At 39.2% G+C, this 23267-nt stretch overlaps 1 protein-coding gene across 12 annotated transcripts in view; it reads left to right on the top strand.

Moving 5' to 3' along the window:
* Positions 1-23267, top strand: part of Hhla2 (HERV-H LTR-associating 2) — an 85367-nt gene that overhangs the window by 27097 nt on the left and 35003 nt on the right. For 3 of the 12 annotated variants that reach the window (XM_055594978.1, XM_055594947.1, XM_055594938.1), the window contains exons 2-3: positions 18987-19082; positions 19304-19584. The exons of 8 other annotated variants lie outside the window; for them this stretch is intronic. The gene's annotated coding sequence lies outside the window, so the exon portion shown is untranslated. The remainder of the gene's footprint in view (positions 1-18986; positions 19083-19303; positions 19585-23267) is intronic. One more of the 12 variants, XM_055594953.1, reaches the window with a different exon arrangement.

The following is a 23267-nucleotide window of genomic DNA, read 5'->3' as shown; positions in this document are numbered from 1 at the left end:
GGCATCTTGTATGTTTATCGACATCTCTTTCTTTAAGTTGGGAAAATTTTCTTCTATGATTTTCTTGAAAATATTTTCTGGACCTTGGAGTCTGGAATCTTCTTTTTGGCTAGTCCTATTATTCTTAGATTTTATCTTTTCATGGCATCCTTGATTTCTTGGCTGTTTTGTGTTTGGAACTTTTCTGATTTTATTTTTTTCTTTGAGAGATGTATCGATTTCTGCAATTGTTTCTTCAGCACCTGAGATTCTCTCTTTTAACTCTTGTATTCTGTTGGTGATGCTTACCTTTGTGGTTCTTGATCTTTTCTCTAAGTTCTCCAGTGACAGGGGTTTCTCTCTTTGTGTGTGTATTGTTTTTTTTTTTTTTTTATTGACTCTAATACTGTTTTCATGTCTTGCATCATTTCCTTCATCTGTTTGAATGTGGATTCCTGTCTTTCCATGATGGCCTCTATTTCTTTGTTCATTTCCTCACTGTATGCCTCTACTTGTGCCTCTACATGTGCCTCTATTTGTTTGGCTGTATTTGCCTGTATTTCTTTGAGAGCTTTGTTTGTTTCCTCTTTGTGTGCCTCTAATAACTGGATAAGCATAGATTTGAGATCGTTTTCCTTTGTTTCCAATGAATTAGAATTTCCATTGTTTTGGGGGGTTGCTGGTGAAGCCATGATGTCTTGATTTTTGTTGGATGTGTTCTTATGCAGACCTCTAGCCATCTGCTTATCCGTAACTTTACCTGTTTATTCCTGGAGTCTGTACTTCAGACTGGGTCCATCTGTTTCTGGAGTCTGAAGTATTCTTCAGGAAGATGAGAGAGGTCCACAGGTTTGACAGTGGATGTTGGTGTTTCAGTGGTAGCTAAGGGAGGAAGGTCGTAGTCACATGTGTGCAAGCGGGGGAGTGAGTGTGGATGTGTGCCTTGAAGGACAGGGTGCTAGAGCATGTAGATGTCTAGAAAGGTGGAGCTTAAGTGCAGGATGGTGTGCTGGTGCTGTTCGCAGGTGCAATGCTCATTCACAGGTGCCCTGAATGTCTCAGTGGCCCACAAGCTTGTAGTACTGTCCTCCAGGCATTCAGATTTGTCTGGGTTGCACCATCTTGTCTCCAGGAATTGTTTGTCTGGACTCCACTGAACAGGACCTTCAATGCCAAGAACACTGGCCCAAGTATCCTTATGTTGCCCACAGTGAGGGTGTGGGTGGGAGGGATCAGATGCCTGGCTGTTAGAGTAGGGGGACCCTGGATTTGGGGCTCTGTACGCACTAACTTGAAGGCGCACTCACTGGCTCTCAGGCCTACGCAGGAAAGCACAGGGGTTCCCCCTGCTCTCTACTCTCAGATTTGGGCCCACAGGAGCAAATGAAAGTGTGGGAGATCTGTCAGCTCAGCGGTGTCCGCTGTTCTGCCGCTGGGCAGGGAGACCTGTACTTGCAGCATCTACCTCTGCCTTCTCAGCATGGAGGCTCTTGCCTGGGGAACCACTGCTGCCTCCCCCACAAACAAGAAAGCCTGTGCTTGGGGCAAGGGGGTTGGAAAATTCCTAGGCCTCTCTCAGACCCGGGAGATGTCCACAGGTGACCTGGATCCACATGGTCTCAGCACCCGGGTTGTCCCCTCTCACCCAGAAAGCCTCAGTGTTGATGTTCCGGCTTCAGCCGCCGCCCTTTCACTCACCAATTTTGGATTTGTAGATCCTCTGCCCCTCAGTTGAGGTGGGAGCTGGTTGCCACCATCTTGGACTCCCCTTCGCTCCTCTTTTATGGTTGCAGCATTTTGTCATCTCTCTGGGAATGCCAATGACAATTTTTTCTCAGGCAGTTAGTGTATTTGTTCATTTCTTTCCTACATATTTATTTAATTCAGAGTGCTTTTCTTGGTAGAAGATTCTGTTGTGTTTTAAGTTCTCTCTTCTATGACAACTTTCCTTCTGGTACTTGAAAGTCACTGTCTTCTTAATATTAAGAATGAGAATCTAAGATGCCCATAGAAGGCTACAAGAGCCTGAATTTTGGACCACACCAACAAATCATGTAGGTTTGTTATAGGAGGTACTCAGGAGGATTCATTAACTATTCGATCCTCTTCCTATATCAGATCTAATTTGTGCCTGGCTTATAAAAGGGGATATTCATGTTTTTTAATTTCTGTAGGGAACAAGCCTCCAGATATCTCCAAGAGTAGGAGAAATTGCTCAGCAAAGTAGGATGGAGGAAAGAACCTGTAGATCAATGTATAATTATTTCCTCTTAAATAGTGTAATAGCTTTTTTTTTTTTTTAATTTTTAGACAGGGCCTCACTGTGTAGTCCTAGTCAGTCTGGAATTGGGGCTCTCCCTGTTCAGACCAAGGGGTCTTCAGACTTACAGAAGTACACATTCCTCTGCCTTTACAGAGATAGGATTAAAGGTGCTTGGTACTATTCCTGGCTTGACTCTATTTAAAAAGTATCTTTGACTGCTGAGAGCTTTCCATTCCACAATCCTTCAGCAAGCAGGTGATGAAGCTTTCCACAGGGGCAAGACTACACGGATAAACTCTTTCACAGTTGCATCTGCTAATACAAAACAGATTCTGTTCCCCCCATTCATATCATCCTCAAGTCCTCCCACACCCTACCCTTCAAGCAAAGTTCTTACTGCTCATGTGTAGACAATATCACCAGGCAGGATACAGCACCTATTGCTTCTTTCTTTCTTTTTGTTTTTTGGTGCATTTTCAATTTATTTTTATTGCATTTTATTACATGTCTCTGATTATACCATTTTTTCACCTCAAACCTTCCCCTATACAACATACTTGTAAGTATGTTATCAGGGATGGATATTGGGTGTTGGATAACCCATTGGTGTGCTTTTCCCTAGGAAAGGCTATTTCTCCCACACTCAGAATTCCTTACTGTCTAGGCTTCTCAGGTTTCTCCTCTTCCACCCGTTTATTGCTGTCGACTTTATTCAGCTCATGTTTAGACATCATGTTGGTGAGACCTTATGGGTGTAACTTCTGACATTACTAGGAGACACACTCTCATAGTACCTATTAGCTGGGAAGGGACCCTCTTTCCTATTGGATGGCTACAAGAAACTGTCTTCAGAGAAGGCTGTTTTGTCTCAATCTCTCTCTCACCCCTCTCCCCTAACCAGCTCCAAAAAGCAGTTTCCATGTCTTTTGGATACCCTCATACAAACTGGTTGACTCTCTCTTATCTAATACTATATAAATATTCATTTTCTTAGGTCTACTAAGTCAGTTACATTTTACCTATTTTTATTGAACTCCCAAAGTTTTGATGCTGTTTTGTTTCTTTACCTATTTTGTTTCACCGTGTCTTTTTCATATTTATTTGTTTACTTACTTACTTACTTAATTACTCTACTGACTCCTTCCTCCTATCTTCCCGGTCCAACCCTCATACCTCCTCCCTTAGAGAACCCTGTTCCCCCTTCTTCTTAGAGAAGAGGAGAACACCCAGGGGTACCGACCCATCCTGGTGTCTCAAATCAAAGCAGGACTAAATGTGTCCCCTCCCACTGTGGCCTGACAAGGCAGCCCCGCTAGAGGAAAGGGATCCAGAGGAAGGCGATGGAGTTAGAGACAGCCCCTACTCCCATTGTTAAGGGATCCACATACTGACCATCACACATCTGCTACATATGTGTAGGAGGTATAGGTCCAGCTTGTCCCTGCTTTGTGGTTGTTAGTTCAGTCTTTGTGAGCCCCCCATGGGCCCACGTTAGTTTACTACCAAGGTCTTCTTGTGGTGTCCTTGACCCTTCCATGTCAGGTATGACATGGTTGCAGCTTGACACAGTTCTGGCTGCTGGAGCACCGTCACCCTGGAGAAAATATCTCTGGATTACCAGTCCACAAATGGTGTTGCTTTTCCCTATATGTCTGCCTGCTTTGTTTCTTACTATGACTCCATCTTTTTCCTCTAATTCAAACCTAGTCAATGCCAAGTCAATCCTAGTCAATGGAAGAACTGGGAGAGAAGGAAATGGGTCAGAAACAACCACTATGGAGGAAGCATTCCTCCTGGCTGTAAAGGCAGTGGGTCCTGGATTATCTGAATAAGAAATTGAATTTATAGAGGCCTTTTGTGCTTGTTTTTCCCTGAAAAACTTTAGTCAGCTCATGGATATCAAACAATATCAGGAACTGTTTGAATTCCCATTCAGCCCCCAGATTGGGGCAATCAGAGAGGAATTAGACCCTAGAGAAACTACTGGACTCGTGCTAACTTCTTTTTCTAAAAAGACTTGGTTATGTGGACATGACTCCTTGGGATAGGAAAAGAGATTACAATAGCTTTGAATAGTATATGAGGAAGTGGCTACAGACTCTTTGAAAGATAACTCCTATTACAAAAGATGTTTAAAAAGAGTTCAGAAAGAACTTGCTCAGCTACAAACAGCAGTTGAGAATTAAGAATAGTCTAGTTTGTTTAGCACTTATTGTAACCTCAAGATTTTGCCCAGATGACCTATGATGTAAAGGTTTGTCTGAGAAAAGCACTAAGGTAATGATTAAATATGCTTGCTTACAATGTAACCACTGCACCATGTATGTAGAGTACAGCTTGCAATATTCTCTTTATTCTCATTTCTGGGTTTTTGTGGAAAAGCCAATAATCTGAGAAAAGCCAAAAAAGGTTTTTGATGGTGTAGAAAAAATGTATAAGGAAATAATTTAATAATAAAAGACTGGGATTGACTCTCTGCTCCAAAGAAAAAGAAAGAAAGAGGAAGAAGGAGGAAGGGGAGGAAGAGGAAGAGGAGGAGGAAAAGGAGAAGGAGAAGGAGAAAGAAGAGGAGGAGAGGGAGAAAAATAAGCAGATACCAGATTGATGGCCTCCTGAGAACATGACTCCTCTTGAAATGTGTTGACTGTCAGCTTGCACCTGCCCCTGTGTATGAAGTGATTTTTCTCTCATTCAGATCCATTCCTCCCAATCTCAAGACCCACAATTGGCTGAGGCTGGTCCCTGGCCCCTCTAGCTCCCTCAACCTTTTTCCCACTCTTCCACAAGACTTCCCAATTTGGCCTGTTGTTTGATTGTGGATCTCTGTATCTGTTTCCATTAGCTACTGGATGAAGCCTCCTAGAAGACAGCCATGGTAGGTTCTTGTCTGCAAGTATCAGAGTATCATTAATAGTGACAGAGGCTGGCTGTTCTCCCATGGGGTGGGCTCCAAGTTGGGCCAGTCATTGGTTTGCTATTTCCTCAGTCTCTGCTCAATCTCTATCCCTATACTTCTTATAGGAAAGACAAGAACTTGGTTGAAGGTTTTAAGGTTGGGTTGGTGTCCCCCTCCACTGGAAGTCCCACCTGGCTACAGGAGGTGGTGATGTCATGCATCAGTGTGCATAAGGGAGATTGGTCTGAAGTTCTTTCTTTGTTGAGTCTTTCTGTGGCTTAAGGATCAGGGTGACTGTCACGTTATAAAATGTTTGGCAATGTTCCTTCTGTTTCTAGTTAATGGAATAGTTTGAGAACTACTGGTATTAGCTCTACTTTGGAAGTCTGGTAGAATTCTGAGCTAAAACCATCTGGCCCAGAGCTCTTTTTGGTTGGGAGGCTTATAAAGACTATTTCTATTTCCTTAGAGGCTATAGGTTGATTTAAATTGTTTACCTGGTCTTGATTTAATATTGGTAAGTGGTAGCTATCAAAAATATTCTATTTCATTTAGATTTTCCAATTTTGTGGAGAACAGGTTTTTTTTTTTTTTGAAGTAAGACATAATGATTCTTTGGATTTCCTCAGAGTTTGTTGTTATGTCTTTGCTAAGTGGTTATTGAATTAAGGAGATGAGAAAACGATTAAGGACATGTGTCTAAACCTGTGATATTGGCTCAGAAACCTTTCATGAACTTTTTCTTTACACCTTGTGGATGTTATCATCCCCTTACTGCTGAATTCCTGAAGGACATACATGCTTTGTTCTACTTGCCCTGGCAGCACAGCTCCTCTATATTATTGGATTCTGATACAGTCTACTATCCATGTTACTAAGAGCCTAATGTATAATTTCACAATCTACGGCTGACTTTTGAATTCAGCCATTTGGTTCACCCTAAATTTGCTTCTTATTATTAATAGCTCTCCATTGTAATGCAGATGCAAAGCCTTCAACCAACAGGCCACAAAGAAGCTACAGTTAAAGGGAATTAACTTTACTTATCTGGTTTAAAAATCTTGTTAAAAATTAAGAATTGAAAATGCAGTTGTTTTGTTTGAAAACAATAATTTCATCTATTGGCGATCTTATTTTGCTTTCATAGTTTATTTCTAGTTTTTTATTGTTAAAATACAATTATACAAGTAATCTTCACAATAAAAGTATAAAAATGCAAATTAGTTCTTTAGCCAGAGACAGCAGAGTTCTAGTCTCTGCTTTGAGTCAGCAAGCCAGATTAAATGTATTATGTGTCTTTAAAAATGCCTGTAAAATACAATCATGTATATGAGTATGTGAGCTTTAAAAACACAGAGATGAGCACATCCTGTCTGCTGCCCTGTGCTCTATCTTATTTGACTCTGTTTCTGGAGATTATTCTATAGCACCACAATCACATCTGCTTTATATTTTTATTGGTTTTTGTGAAATAGAATAAAATACAGAGTCATATATGAAATGGGTTGTAGCTAAATAAATCACCACAAAATAAAAGTCTCTCTGGCTAGTCAAGCTGTAGAATATTCTCGACATCTGGTAAAGCTCCTTCAGTTCCCTTCCAACTCAACGGTATCTTTGCATCCCTCAAATGATGCCTTGTCTTACTATCTGGGGACATTGTTTCTTTGTTTTTAATGTTGCTCTTTAAATATATAGCCTTATGCATTATGGTTAAAATTCATCTGCTTTTATAATTTTAGGTAATTGGAATTATACACTTTGAATGATTATTTTTCCTGGGTCATTATTTAAGGAACATATGATATCACACACACACACACACACACACACACACACATATCCTTTGTTTCCTGTCTTCCATTCTAATGTCCCCACCATTTTGTTTCTCTTGCTTCATTCTGGGAGATTCTTTCTGACTAACCAGGATCCAAGTTATTATTGTTTTGTGTTGGTAAATTCCATAGTTTTATTTCTTTGAAAACAAACAAACAAACTAGTGATTATTTTAAATTTTGTGTTAAAAACTTTCAGCATTTAGGGTTTTTTTTTCTGACCACTTGATTATCTTCTTGTCTCTGAGTATTGGCTGTTATACTTTTAGAGTGTGTCTCAATGTGTTTGCAAAATATAGGAACACCTTTCAACCTGGTACAACATCCTTCAAAGGGGATCCATGTTCTGTTTTGCTGGGACACTCACCCTCTGGGATCAAGTTGATATAATTTCATTCACTCAACATGTGGGGAAAAAACTAACTTACTCAATTTTTTTTTGAATTATGCATCTCCTGTAGTGAGTTGAAAGATATGAAATCAGAGTTCAGTATGATTTGTATAGGGATATATTTGATACAGACATATGCATGTCTCATCTAAATTGCTTTCTAAATATTATTAAGGCAACCCTGACAGCAGCAAATCTGAGGTGGTTATTATACTCATCCCAGTGTTTGTGTATTTTGGCCGTGGACAAACTTTGCATTCAAGCCATCCGTCTTATGATCTTGACCATTATGGTAGAAGAACATTTAATATTTGTCAGTTCTTCTGAACTTAGTTATAACCTAGTTTCTTTGGATTTATTTAAATAAAATGAAATGCTATTGGTAGAATTATTTGGATTTTTCTTTCAGGGGCAAATTTAGTAAATGGTCACCAGGGTAACTAAAGGACTGAATTTTTATAGTGACTTCTACCCACAGTCCTTTCCATATAAACACACACACATAAAAACTAGAGGCTTGGATCCTCATATTAGAGAGAACACGTAGTATTTATCTTGCTGAGCCTGGGTTACCTCACTTAATGTAAGATTTTCCAGTTTCACCCACTTTCCTGCAAATTTTATAGTCTCAGTCCTCTCAATTTTCTTTATGGACGAATAAAATTTCATTGTATATGTGTCTGACAATTTTATTACCCATGTATCTGTTATGGAAATGTCTAGGCTGATTCTGTCCCTTCCTATTAGATACAGAGCAGAAATGACCATCGGAAGCATGTGCATCTCTGTGTGTGTTGTACAGTCCCTTGTACATGAGCCTGACAGTGGTATAGGCAGGACATGTGATAGTTCTGCTCTAGTTCCCATGCTGACTTCCACTGTGCTTGCACTCATAAACATTCCTATCAACAGGTATTCAGGAAGTGGAGAGGAAAGATTTTAAGAAGAGTGATGGAGGGGATAACAGAATACGTGTGAGGTAGAAGTGCAAAAGAGAATCCTGGAGGGTCTAAGTGGGGAGAGGGAACCGGGGGAGATTAGGGAGGTTGGTCAACTAACACTAAGCATGTATAAAAAATGTGATGAGAAACCTATTGTTTATATGCTAATTAAAAACAAAGACGGGACTGAGTGGGTATATGCATTGCTATCACAGTCAACTTGGAGTTAGTGTAGCAAAATATTCAGCAAAATGGTAAATTTAAACATTACATGACAGGGAGTAGCTAGGAGTGGACTCCTTTCTTTTTTTCTTTTTCTTTGTCTAATCAGTATAAGTTTTCAACTGTATTATCTACACAACATGTTTGTAGACACTGGGACATTAGTGAATTACTTTTGTGTCAACGTGACCAGGATACCTGAAAGAAAGAACTAGAGGAGAAGTTTCCTTTGCTCATGATTTCAGAGGGTTGCAGTCCCTCAGAGCTCACAAGGCATGGCAGAGTGGGTTGGTCCCATGGTGGTGTGGCTTGTTGGCTTGTTTACATCTTAGTGGATTGAAAGCAATGAGGACAGACCTGAAATAGGGACAACTATCACCTTCACAGGCCTATTCCTGGTGAACAGCTTGCACGATCTAGGCCTTACTAAAAGTGCTTCATCCTTTAAAGTGCTGACTAGATGGGTCAGCCAGGAAAAGCACCAGCTACCAACCTTGACCTCTTCAGTGCTTGGGACCACACAACGGAAGTAGAGAACGGATTCCTGCAAGTTGTCCTCTGACCCTCCATTACACACACATACACACACACACACACACACACACATAAATTTTAAAATATGATAAAGCTATAAGCTGGTGCTATGCATTCAAATTATTAGCTCATAGGAGATATTTTAGACTCAAACCATAATGGGAACTTAAGAAAAAAATGACAATGGTGTTTGTTAATGTGAGGAAAGGGGATCACTGGAAAATATCCCAATTTGTTACAGTCCCAAATTGGGTGGAGGGAGATTTCAGGATTAAGTGTATGTTCCTAAAGACTCTTTTGCACTGAGTGTAACAAAGATGGAGAAATTGCATGTTAGAACGAACACACACACACACACACACACACACACACATTTGTTGGATTTATGTGTGATATTTGTTTACTGTGTTGCTTTCCACAATAACTGTTCAGGCAGCTTCAGCTTGGATGGATGGCTAAGAACTCAGGGAGTGCTTGATTAGCTAAGTTATGTAGCAAAACACCATACCCTGTAGAAGAAATTTACCCTGGAATAAATGCAGATCATTTAGTCAAAATGCTATTTTCTTCCAGCATGTTAAGCCTTCCCTTTGAGAAACAGAAGTGTGGCCTAACATGAGATTCAAAATCAGTCAACTTGACCTTGGCAAGAAAGACAGCATAAAAGCAAAAAATTAAGGAGTGAGACATGAGGCCGATTCTGCACAGAATATTTACCAGTCAGAACCCTTCATTGAAAATGACAGAAATCAGACACAAACCAGCTAATGACCGCTATCAAGATGGAGAAGATGAACAAACTACTGTCTTTGGCTTGACTATGTTGCATATCAATATGAATTCATACTTGCAGAGTTGGGGAGAGCATAAAAATGTTCTATCAGGTTTAAATACATTTTGAAGACTGAACTTAAAAGTGTAGGAGAGGTACTGGCTCGTGGTACTATAACAATGCACTTGACACTCATTTACCCTTCACTGGGTGTAGAAACAAAAGCATAGCCTTGCCCTTCTTGCAGGCAACCTGTTTCTGATCTCGGCTTTTCTGTAGATGCCTTAGCTTTTATAGTTAAACCTCTTCCATTCTTCCTCAGTCATGCCTGGGGCAGAAACTTGTTAATTTTTGTTATGATATCCACCCAAAATGCTCAACAAGAGCTAGGAGCTAGATGGGTTTCTGTTCTGTGATGCTTTTGGAAGTGACAGAATCTTTAGAAAATGGGGCATACTAGAAGGAAGGTCAATAAAGAGTGTATCCCTGAAATGACTATCAGAAATTTGGACATTTGTCTTTTTCTCAGATTCCATGCCACTCTGAAATGATCAAACTTGTTCTTCTACATCATTCCTGCCACAGTCCCCAAAGCAGCATGGACAAATGAACTTGATTGGAACTCATTACAATGATAAGGTGGAATAAAGCTTCCTCTTTTAAGTTGATTTTACTAGGTATTTAGTCATGGGTGGTGGATTGACTAACATGCTTATCTGCTGTTGTATAACAAATGTTTCCAGAAGGGCAGAGCCTGTGAAAAGCACAGATAGATCACTATGGCTCCACAGTCTCTTGTGGTGTGTCAGTTAAGGTCTTGCCAAGGATTTGTTCTCTGAAGTGGTTGGAGAAACTGTTTCTGAGCTGTTCATGTGAATTGATACAAAGCTTTAGCTTTTCTTCTTTGTCATTGTGGGTCTTTCCAAAGGGTTGTTCACACAGTGTAGTATCTGGCTTCTCTAAAACTGAGTAGCTGTTGAGGGAAATAGATAAAATAATCTCATCATAAAAGGGTTATATCATAATTTCTGTTGTATCTTCTTTTTTACATTTAGTGTGCATCATGCTATCAGTCATGCATGAGAATTTATGAGTGGTCACATGTATGTGTATGTATCTGTGTGTGTCTGTGCATTTATGTGTGTATGTGTGTTTCACTTACCTCTAATTCTTTTCTGCTTTATGAACCAGAGGAATATTCATTCTTATGAGACAGATTGCTAAAGTAGGCTTCAGGGTCCTTTGAAATGCACATCACTGCAATTTGAAGGCCAGAAATACAGGTGAATAAGTGACATAACACAATGGATTCTAAAGTAGTGCAGATCAGTGTCATGCCAAAGAAAAGAGACTGCAGACTCCAGATGGCTATGGCCATGTATCCAAAGATAGTTTACTATTCAGTGCTTAGGGAATATCCCTTTGAAGCAGAAATTTCTGGCTCTAACTAAATATAGGAACTTTGGGGATTAATTTGAGCCTGTCTTTAAAGTCTGTGTTTATTTATCTTTACTTTTGGATATGAAACAAAAAAAATTATTCTCCAAGTGTCATAAATGTTGTATTATGGCCAAAACAAAAAATAACTAGAAAGAAAAAAGGTATAAATATCCACATGTCCATAATTTTTCATCTACTAGTTTTAACAGCAAACAAATAGCTGCCCCTTGGCTTTCCTAATATCCTGCATTTATACATATAAAAAATGCAAGGTACTAATTTGGGGACTCAGAAAGTTGGCAAGAATAGACATGTAATCAGAGAAAAACATTAATTATAGCCCCATGAAGACTCATGAAAATAGGATGGTTGATTCTCAGGCAATGTAGCCAGGAAAATATTACTCACATCAAATATGTATAATATAGGGAATTTAATGTGGAGAAATGTGTTAGAAAAGATTAAAATCTGGTAGACAATGACAAGGAACCCAGATGTTGTTCCCTTTTCTGGGAAGACATACAGAAATGATTGTTTTCTGTCAATGGTATAATAACAGATAAAACAAAGATTTCATCCAAGCTCAGATTTGTGAACCAATGAGTTTGTTGGGATTACCAACAGGAATATAGGGTGATTTAAAATTAGCAGTATCACGGAAATGTCTTACCCTAGCATGGGTGATAACTCATGAAAGCTGAACCACTAAAATCCCACTCCCTGATCAATGTGATCTCCTATGTGCTCTAGTAGCTTCTAAGGCCATGAGTAGCTGTGGTACAGGCAGGTGGGAATGGTGGAGGAAACTCCCATTAGGAATTTAATGATGCTCACCCTACTTACTCTAGAATGGTAATAGCATCGTTATTATCATTACTATAGGTTTAGCTATTACTTCATTGTTTTGCTTATTTTGTTACCATGATGTAAGCCAAGGTATTCTGTGAAGCACTAAAGTTATTCACATGCAAAATTTTAAAATAATACCACACTTATTAAGCCAATTAAGAGTATAAAAGTCCTTTATTTTGGTCTAGTGCCTGAGAAAGACTCTTGGTGGGGAAGCTCAGGGTACAGCATTTTTAACATCAGAAGACAACAAACATCACAATTCTTAAACAAGGATCACAGTCTTAAACAAGGATCTTAGTAACCTTGTTACAGCTGTTTTGACAGCATAGCAGTTACTACAGCCACAACATGAGCATGAGTTAAGATTTATATTGTTATTTTATATATTATATAACATATGCTATTTTGAATGTTATTTAGTTTGTAAAAGAATAATTATTTTGGTTAATGCATCTGGCCCATGATCAGGGTCATGAAAAACCCAAAAGGTATTGCAAAGGCCAATGTAGCAGTTAAGTCTGAGAAGCGTGTAAGCAGACACAAAATGGAATCAGGACAACACGGTTCTGCCAAGTCACTTCATTGTAATACCTCAGCCTTGTGAGCCAATAGCCGTGCATGACCAGTGGAAATAGCTTCACTACAACACTTTTTCCTCTTCTGTCTCTTACATTAGTTCTGCTCTCTTTTATATTATATTACCAAAGCCTTGGATTGTGTGGTGTGGTGTGTGTGTGTGTGTATGAGAGAGAGAGAGAGAGAGAGAGAGAGAGAGAGAGAGAGAGAGAGAGCACAGAGAGAATCTATGCATATTTAAAATATATTGGGTCACTATGCCATAGAGACAGTATAACTGACAGCAACAGTGTAACAGTAAACAGTATAGACTACAACAAGATATTTATTATCAGCAGCTAAAGTTTCTGAAGTAAGTATCACCCATTGCCAAAGGAGATTTTCTTTCATTATTGTGGACAATAGCAGTGATCTTTGGGTATGAATACAAATGTTTGGAAGACAGTCTGACCAACACATTGTATTCATTTAACAAAACTATCAATATTCTTTTCAAGAGGTACTTATATTTTCACAATCACAGGATTTACCCTCTAATGTAGTATAAAACAAAAACATGGGCTCTCTCCTAAAAAACAGGCCTTAAATCTGATCAGAAAGTAGTTGGTTTTACCTATGATAGTAATGCCGCTATTACACCAATAAGACCATCTTACCTCACATATGGGATCACACATGGGATGCACAGCTGGGTTGGACCATCCGTGATAATTCTTCTAAGAGACCTAAGAGTACCTTATGGTACTGCAAATGCTTAACTCACAGGAAATAAGGTTTCAGCTCAGTCTTAGCTTGTCTTTTTCTGTGTTCAGCCAGAGCTTGGGGATTCTCCAGTAAGAAACTTATCATCTAACAGCAGTTCCAATATTGACTATACTGTAGTGAACCTCAAGAGTCTCCCTGGCTAACAGCTCAAAGGGAGGAAATTAAATTGGAATTCACTCTGGGCCCACCAGTCATCTTGTATGTACTCCACATATAGACAAAGACACCACTCAGTTAAAGAAGAAACTGGGGTTATTCCACCCCATGAAAAATCCTTCCTTTGCAATAGTTGTGGTCTGTGAACCAAGGATTTTATCCTATGGCGGTGAGGAATGAAGTGTATAGGAGGAAGAGAGAGGGCCAGGGGAAGAGACAGAGACAGAGAGACAGAGAAAGACAGAGAGAAACACACAGAGACAGAGAAAGCAACCAACATGTTAATTAAAAGGAAAGTGAGAGAGTCTCTCTACCCATGCCTGGTTGGGAACTGAGAAGAGTTCTGAGAGAAGATATTGTTCTATCATCAAGCACATGTGCTTTTAAATGGTTCTGAAACAAAGAAAACAAGAGTGGGACAAAGAATCACTTGTTTTCTTCTCATGCACAAGATGGCTGATTCCTTCTGAGTGTTTGAGCTCCGTCATAAATCAATATACTTATCAAGCAGATGGGCTTTTGTGAAGAACCTGCAACTGATGCTGCGAGAGCTTGTGAAGGTAGTCGGGGTCTTCCTGGGTCCAATTCCCTAACTGCCCACATTCTCCCTATGCCCTGCCTCACTGTCACAGAAATAGAGGGCGTGGTGGGAACACCTGGATTTTTTTTTCATTCACCTCTTTTGGCTCAAGCTTTAAAGCCTTCCAGTGGCTCACAACCGCAGGTTCTGGCCTCTGTCGCTATTTTCCTTAGTAACTTGAACATAATATGAATTTTGCCACATTTGCTTTCAAGTGACCAGAATAAGCTCCTTTGTGTACTTTATGTTTTCCTCAGCTCCACTGGAATGTTTTACTACCTCACAAATCCAGTTTAAATGATAATCTCCATCACTCAGTTCCTCCAAAGCTTATCCCACCTCATAAAAAATTAAAAAATCATGCCCCACCATGCCACTCAATAAAGTCCTCAGATTCCCTCTGAATTAACTTCTTCTTCTTCTTCTTCTTCTTCTTCTTCTTCTTCTTATTATTATTATTATTATTATTATTATTATTATTATTATTTTGAGACAGGCTCTCCCTCTGCAGCCCACATTGTCATGAACTTAAAATAATCCTGCCTCATCATGCTGAGTGCTATGATTACAGGTACATGCCATCATCAGTGACTTATCTTTTTTTCTTTTAACTCTGCATTATCTGCCCTGGTACATTGGAGATGAACCATTGCCTCTCTTGTGACTATTATGTTTATCCATTCCCTCTGTGTTGTCCCATGATCTGATTCTCCCCAATGGCCACAGGACCTCAGAAGGGGCTTAATCAATACAATTTTTATTGTACTCTTACCCTTATGCCCTGACCTAGCTGTGAGTAACAGCAAGCCAGTATCTGAATCCTGTTCTCCTAATCCCAGTCCCCTTCTTTTTTGCCTGATGAATCAGAGGCTAATAAGGAAGATCCTTTCCACATGTCTCTATTTTCTAATTCGGGACAGTTTACTCTGGGTAGAAAGATCAGCATCATTTGTATATTTTATAACTCATAGCAAAGGCCACACAAACGCCACAATAACTTGCTTACAGCCTTCTTTCATATGTGCCACTTTCAAGACTAGGTATATTACCTAGTCTATCTGAAAATTTGAGGGTATGCCCATAGTCATATGACAGATCACATGTGCCAAGGAGGTATGTTACTGTATATCACACAGGAAATGGTTAAACTAAGACTTAGTCTGTGGATACTTGACTCTCGAAGAAATCAACCCCAGTTGCATGTCTTATGACTCACAGCATGAGCCATGAAGCTGTTCCGCCTAGCCATTATCTTTAGTTTTTGTCAAGCCCTTATTAGGGTGCCAATTTCGTGTGTGACTTCTCAGGGATATATAAAGAGATCAGTAGGGTACTGTTTGCATATGTGTTGTGTGGTAAACCAATGTGTTTATTGGGTTTCATAGCCAATGGCCATATCATACTCAGAAGAAATTGCTTTGCTATAGTACTGGAAACATGTGGAAGTCACTTCCAAGCTAGAAATAATTCTATCAGATTTTAGAGGTGAGGTCGCTTCAGGGAAGCTGGGACCCTAATAAGACTTTAAGCTATGTCAAAAAAAAAAAAAAAAACAAAAACACTTTTCCATATGTAATTATTTAGTCTGGTGTTGATCCCCTTGAAATTGTTATTTCATGTGTTACCTCCTTACGAGAGCAAGATTATACAGTAACCAAGGCAGATCCAAATGCTGAAAGATGCCTCTGGCAAATTCTATTAGCAGAATTGCAGTGCTCAATCTCAGATTTTGGAGAAAGAATGCTACCTTTTGCAAGGGTTATTATTTTAGAAACTTAACTGATTCAGATTCTGAATCAAGCAGATAATTAAATTTAAGTTCTATGGAGAGGAATCCAGAACCAGAGCAAAGTTAAGGAAGGACCAAGATGAGTTTTCCTGGCAGCAGTCCACCAAGTCACAAAGAACAAACAAGTTTAATGAGCTTATTGGTTTCATGCCCACTGAGACTGCCATGCTGGTGGTCCTTTCTCACCCATTACTTACGGTTTTGTGAAAAGCTTCTTTGAAAAATTGTGGCATGGGGCTGATGAGATGGCTCAGAGTGTAATTATTTTGTTAACAAATTAAGTATCTTGAGTTCTACTCATGTAAGGAAGAAGGAGAGAATTATTTTTCTTTGACACCCCTTGTGGTGGTTTGAATGAGAATGATCCCCATAGGCTTTCAGATTTGAATGTTTGGTTCTCAGTTAGTGGGCTGTCTAGGAAGAATAAGGGAGTATAAAGAGGTTGTAGAATCATCCTCAGCACTTAAAAGAAGCCACTAAGGCCAGGCATGTGGCAGGAGAGTCCCTGTATGGAGACCTGGAGAGGCTGAAGCTGTGAAGGGGAGGCCTGAATTGTATTGCTCCCCAACCCCAAGATGTTTGAGATTCCAGAGACATGGGATGCTGACCAAGGAAAGCTGCAGACAAGATGTGGAGCCATCCCTAGAGAGAGAAGTATGTTGTAATCAGCAAAAATGGAAGGAGTGGAAGACGTAGGGCATGGAGATACACAGTTCAGACTTTGTCCTGCTGGGTTTCCTTTTTTCCTTTCATCATGTATTTCCTCACTATGCTCTCTACCTTCCCTTCTCTATATTCTACACCATTGTATTTTGGAAGTATGTAATTTATTTTTTGATTTTTATAGAGTTACGGTTAAAACTTGCCTTGAGTCTCAGAAGAGATGTTGGATTTTCAAACAGTGTTAAGGCTGTAAAAGACAATGGGGACCTTTGGAGCTGGACTGACTGCATTTTGCATTATGGTGTGACCCTAAGCCTGTAGGAGTCATGCAGTGGTTTAAACGAAAATGTCTCCCATATGCTCATCATATACTTGAGTGCTTGTTTCCCATATGGTGAACTATTTAGAAAGGATTAGGAAGTGTGCTCTTGCTGGAGGAGATATGTCATTATGATAGGCTTTGAGGCTTCCAAAGCCCAAGCCATTCTCAGCCCTCTCTCTCCATGTGCCTCTTATCTGTGAATGAGGACAGAAGCTCTCAGTTACCACTCCAGCACCATGCCTGCCTGCCTGCCTGCCTGCCTGCCTGGTGTTACGCTCCCTTGCAATGATGGCTATGTATATGCCCTCTGAACCTGTAAGCAAGCTCCCAATTAAATGGTTTCTCTCTGTTAAGTTGTCTTGGTCATGCTGACTTCACAGCAATGAAACAATACCTAAGACACCCTTCCTTTGTACACACACACACACACACACATACATGATAGTAATACAATGAAATGAATTATGGCATAGGAGAATGGCTTTTAAGGATAACAAATGTTGTTACTAAGTAGAGTGTTTTCACTACCACCCTGGCCCTTGGCAGGGCTACCTCTGCAGGACCATAGATGGTAGAGGAAAACTTCTAAGTAGATGTGATATTAAATATCTCATTGTATATATCACTGTAACTTTTCTTGAGGAAAAAGATATAAAGACAGGCTCAGTACCCATTCTGGGACTTATCACTCAAGGAAACAGAAAACTGACTGGCGGACTTAAGAAAGTGTGGGTCACGTAGAATGGATCCAGAGTGTAAGATAGCCCAGGAGCCCATTGAACAAGCTTGTTAAAGAGGCTGAGGTGACCTGACTGCTAATGCTCTCTCACACATCTGATGGCATCTTTTGCAGTGATGCTTTTCCGATGAACAATGAAGTGGGATGTGGAAAATGCAGCCTGTGGAGTAGGAAAAGAGACCTTATGTACACTCCACAGAGAGCCTTCTTGCCATCAAAGCAGACAATGCTATAGCCCTATATGAGTGATCCATCTGCCCACCTTGTAGACCTGCATGTAGCTCTGAAATAGCACCACAACCAGGTCTATGTTGAGTATATTTAATTGCTCCCATTAAAAAAGGGAACTTCAGCCCATTTTTCTTCTTTCTGCCAGCTACTCTTATGGCACAACTGTTGCCCACAGACTTCCTAAATGCGTCATACTCCATCTTATTATTCTACCCAAACTGGCTGTGAAGGGAGTTCTTTGGTTTAAAAAAAAAATGAGGTTGATAAGCAAATTCAAAAGTAATTAATTGCTTCATCTCTACTGATAAAAGTGCTAGCCTTATAACTAGGTCAAATGGCCTCTAATATTAAGTCCTGGAATATCACAGGGCAACTTTTATCTGATAAAACAGCAAATTGCAGAATCCAGGTGAGAATCTGAGTTTGGTCTGAAAATAATGTGCTTTTCCCCATAGCTAGAAGACATGGAGTGAAGGGACAATGATGTACCCACCAATTACAACTAACTCTCTTGCAAAATATTGACTGACTGTTTCTTTAGTGTCACGCTCCATAGTAAATGAGGAAGCAATGCTTTCTTTCATCATGAAATGAGTATGATTCTTCTAAAGGGGAATATAAAATGGGTCACTTGGGTTCTTTATGGTTGGAGAAAAGTGGCAGAAAGTGGGATTCTATCATATCTGTGGTGACTGAGCTTGCCCTAATAAGGGAGGTATAAATGGATCTGGGAGGGGTGTTACAGAGACAGTAGATCTTTTCCTTTTCCTAGTGTTTTTGGTGATAGGACTTCATAGGCGTCTTCTTACTCTATGGGCAAAGCCATTAAGAACTGACAGAACTCAAGGACTAAGACTGAGATTACTCTGCTGAGGAGATGGCCAAGGGAGTGGCAAAATTTAGTAGTCAGAGTCAGTAAGACAAAAGGAAATAGTACCAGCCCCTGGCTTAGGCATACATGACAGAAAAATAGACTGTTTCCCTTGCCTGCTGTATTATAACTTAGGTCAAATACTATCTTTTGTTTCCAAATGCTACAGAATATGGTGGTGGTACAGGGTGCCTCTTGGACTGTAGATTAAAGCAGAGCTGCAGCAGGAATGGATGTCATCTGGAGCAGCACACGTCAAAACAGGGTAATGGTTTGTAGGCTGGCACCAGTGTGCGGAAATGGAGTATTGCAATTTTACTGTCGCATTGGTGCTGAAAATTCTGTGCTTATTGTATGTGATAATAAATTGGGGCTTGCAGAGGATGCTCTTCTTAATTTAATTTTAACAATTCACTTTTATTACATTTCCCCAATGATTTCACCCCTGGTATACTAGAAACAAATGTTATTGCCCCGTTTCCACAGGCAGTGTGAGAGGCACCAACCCCCGTGGACAGCAGCAAGCAGCCTGCAGAACAGGATTTTGATTCTTGATGCAGTAGTTATGTGGAGCCTCAGTTTCCAGCTGTAAAGGAAGTGAGCAAGCTTTCCACTGTTATCAAAGCACTTATTAGTGTTAGATGAAGAATCTTCGGGAGAAGGAGAAGGAGAATGAGAGACAGAAACGAAGAGAGACAGAGACAGCGAGAGGAATGATTACGTATTGCGCAGTCAAAGGTGACACATGGAGATGAATTAACACTGTGGTATGTCTTTCCTCCCATGTCTTTGTTGTCCTCTCCCTTCTTCCTCTAATCAGTTGATGGGTTAGCTGTGGTTTCCTTTTGCAAGGACAGAAATGCATAAGGTTGGTCTCCTTAAGAAACCTGAGAAGTTGAAAAGGGACCCATCAAAGCAGCAGTTTATTGGAACCCAGTGGAGCAGAGCTCAACTAGTCTCCAGTGTCCTGTTATTGACATTCCTGAACTTGTTTGGGTCTTTACCGGTGTTAATTCTTAATTGATCCTCTTTCAGTTCCAGAGTTTTTTAAGCTAAGACAGGTCCATCGACTCTTTGAATACCCCACCTCTCATCTCTTTCTTGTGTGCCTCTTTCTCTTTGCATCTTTCTTTCATCTCTCTCTTTTGCATCTCTCTCACTCATACATGCTCTCTTCTCTTCTAACCTGATTACTTGTCACTAAAACCACCTCAAATGATATTGACTTAGTTACTGGCCTATTACTGTGGAGAAACACCATGACCAAGACTCCCTAAATTTTAATATTTCTTAAACATTTCCACTTCTTGGTAACTAAGCATTAAAATATATGAGCCTTCTCATTGAAACCATGGAAGATAAAAAGAATTTTGCTGTTCTAAAAGCATTTGATAAATATCAATGATTTACTTTTCAGAAAATTCAAAATTAGTCCATGCCTTTACTTGTGATGTAAATGACTGTTTCTTGGTGTCTTTCCCACAGCTGAATATTAATCATACACACACACTCATATATATATATATATATATATATATATATATATATTATGTGTACATACACATACATGTATATATGCATATACATATGTATGCACATATATACACACATATGCATATATATATACACATATGTATATATATGACTGAGTGTGTGTGTTAAAAATGTGGGCAGGGTTAAACATCCTTAATTAAAAATTTTGAAATCTGAAATAAAGTGTTCTAAAACTTAAGTCTTTAAACACTGGCATGATGCCATAAGCAGAAAAATGTGCCTCATGAAACTTTGTTTTATGTACATAGTCATTAAAGTGTTATATAAAAAAACACATTCAGAATATAATTATATATGTAACAATTCAATTTCATGTTTAGACTTGACATATCCATAACACATCCATAACATATTTCAATATGTGTGTGTGTGTGTGTGTGTGCGTTAATATTCAAGAATAAGGAAAAAAACTGACATAGAAAACACCATAAGCATGAGCATTTTGGACAAATGACACCCAGTCTGTAGGTATGCATCTATCTATATATGTCTCTTTGACATTTTTCTAGGTTGGAAATGAGGCATTATTTGCATTTTTTTCACATCTTTGCACAAATCATTGAAGGGTGAACTTTGGGTGGTATGAAGTGTCAGAATATTTTTATCTGCAAGTTATAGAAACTAAATTAAAATGAAATTAGACAGAAAGGGTTATATTAGCATATATGCAAAGATACCAGCATGGTTGGTATAATTGAATTAAAAAGTGTGAAACCAAGTCAGGAGAGCATGCCTATTGGGTCATATTTTTGTTCATTCTGGTACATGCAATCACCTGCTTTCCAACAATCAATCACCCTAAGCCTTGATGTTCACTCCTTCTCATTCTCTGTAGAAGTTTCATTTGGTAGGAATTACTGCTGTTGCATAAATGGATCTTATTTAAAGTTCAGTAGTGGTTTGACTTTTCCTGTATCACTTCCCTACTGCCCATAGGGATGGATTGTCATAATTGTCCATATCTGAATTATTAGCTTATCCTAGGTTGGAATGGTAGGACAGCAGATTGTGATTAACTGAGATAAATAATACTTTTCAGAATAAAATGAAAATTGGGGAAGGAAGACTGACTGGAAGGCAATGTTGCTAGGTAGGAAGAAATGTCCCTTACTTCCTTAGCAGGAGCTCTAGATTTTTGACCATGCCAATGATGTGATAGTAAGACAATCATGTAATTTATCATTTATCCTGGGGCATTTTGGGGAAGAAAAGAGGCTTCAGTAAATAATTAATGGGATATATACTTATCCTAGCAGAAAAATACTGAGTAAATACAAGAGAGGCTATTTGGAACTGCTGCACTAACTAACCTCTTTCCTGGGGACTAAGACAAGTTATGGCTGAAAAGCCACTGATCACTCACAATTACCACCCACCACTCCCTAAGACAAAAGAACTTCTTAGAACCAGGACCAACAGTCAGAAAAGGATCATGACTCACAAAAAATTAAGCCTATGCAAGAACCAACAACTGATGATTGGTTCTCGGGGGAATAATTCTGGAGTGATAAATCATGTTTTCAGTATGAGATTTCAAAGCAGAGTGGCTAAAAGAATACTCCAAATTCATGAGCCTGGTGTAATTCAAAGTCTTGACTGACATTTGAAAGTATGACCTTGAACAAGTTATTTAGCATCATTAAATATTTGTCTCTGCCTATAAAATGGTAATTATATTATAACATATAGTATGCTTTGGAATATATATTGATATTATATGTAATATATTTATAAATGACTTACATTTCAATATTCCTGTATGGTTAGAACTCTAAAAGATTAATATAGCCAAAATAGAATAAAGCAAAAGAAGAAAAAAAAAAACACCTGTAGATGTTCCTAGTAGGTTTAATCTCCTAGCAAACATTGTTCATGCTGATTCCTTCATTTATCTTCATTTACTTAACATGCCAATGGCTTCCTCCAAGATTACTACAAACACAAACAAAAATCCACCAAAAAAATAACAACATGAAAGAACAGATGAATGTCTCTCTTGTTGTTTAAGAATGTCTCTGGCATTCTCTGTTATGTAACTAGAAACTTATGTATGAGTAAATATTCTATATATTTTAAAAATCATGTATAAAGTAATTAAGACAATTATATAAATTTATAAGGATGATATGGTAATTTGAAACATGTATAACTTGTACAGTGATCAAATCAGGGTAATAGAGATTTGTATCTTAAATATTTAATACTTCTTTCTGTCGGAGGAATTTAAAACTCTCTCAGTACTTAACATGTAATTATTATTTTTTGTTTTGTTTTATTTAACTTTTATTAATTACACTTTATTCATTTTGTATCCCCCCATAAGCCCCTCCCTCCTTCCCTCCCGACTCCACCCTTCCTCCCCTTTCTGCATGCATGCCCCTCCCCAAGTCCACTGATAGGGGAGGTCCTCCTCTCCTTCTTTCTGATCTTAGTCTATCAGTTCTCATCAGAAGTGGCTGCATTGTTGTCTTCTGTGGCCTTGTAAGGCTGCTCCCCCCTCAGGGGGAGGTGATCAAAGAGCAGGCCAATCAGATTATGTCAGAGGCAGTCCCTCTTCCCATTACTATGTAACCCACTTGGACACTGAACTGCCATGGACTACATCTGTACAGGGGTTCTAGGTTATCTCCATGAATAGTCCTTGGTTGGAGTATGAGTCTCTGGGAAGTTCCCTGTGTTCAAATTTTCTTGTTCTGTTGCTCTCCTTGTGGAGTTCCTGTCCTCTCCAGCTCTTGCTATTTCCCACTTCTTACCTAAAATTCCATTCACTCTGCCCGACAGTTGGCCATCAGGCTCAGCATCTGCTTTGATAGTCTGCAGGGCAGAGGCTTTCAGAGGCCCTCTGTGGTAGGTTCCTAGGTTGTTTCCTGTTTTCTTCTTCTGGCTTTCAGAGGCC

The sequence above is a fragment of the Psammomys obesus genome, unplaced genomic scaffold (assembly GCF_907164565.1).
Source record: "Psammomys obesus unplaced genomic scaffold, mPsaObe1.curated_primary_1811, whole genome shotgun sequence".
Taxonomy (NCBI): domain Eukaryota; kingdom Metazoa; phylum Chordata; class Mammalia; order Rodentia; family Muridae; genus Psammomys; species Psammomys obesus.
Note: the sequence above shows the minus strand (reverse complement) of the source record. Positions and strands in the feature narration are given on the sequence as shown.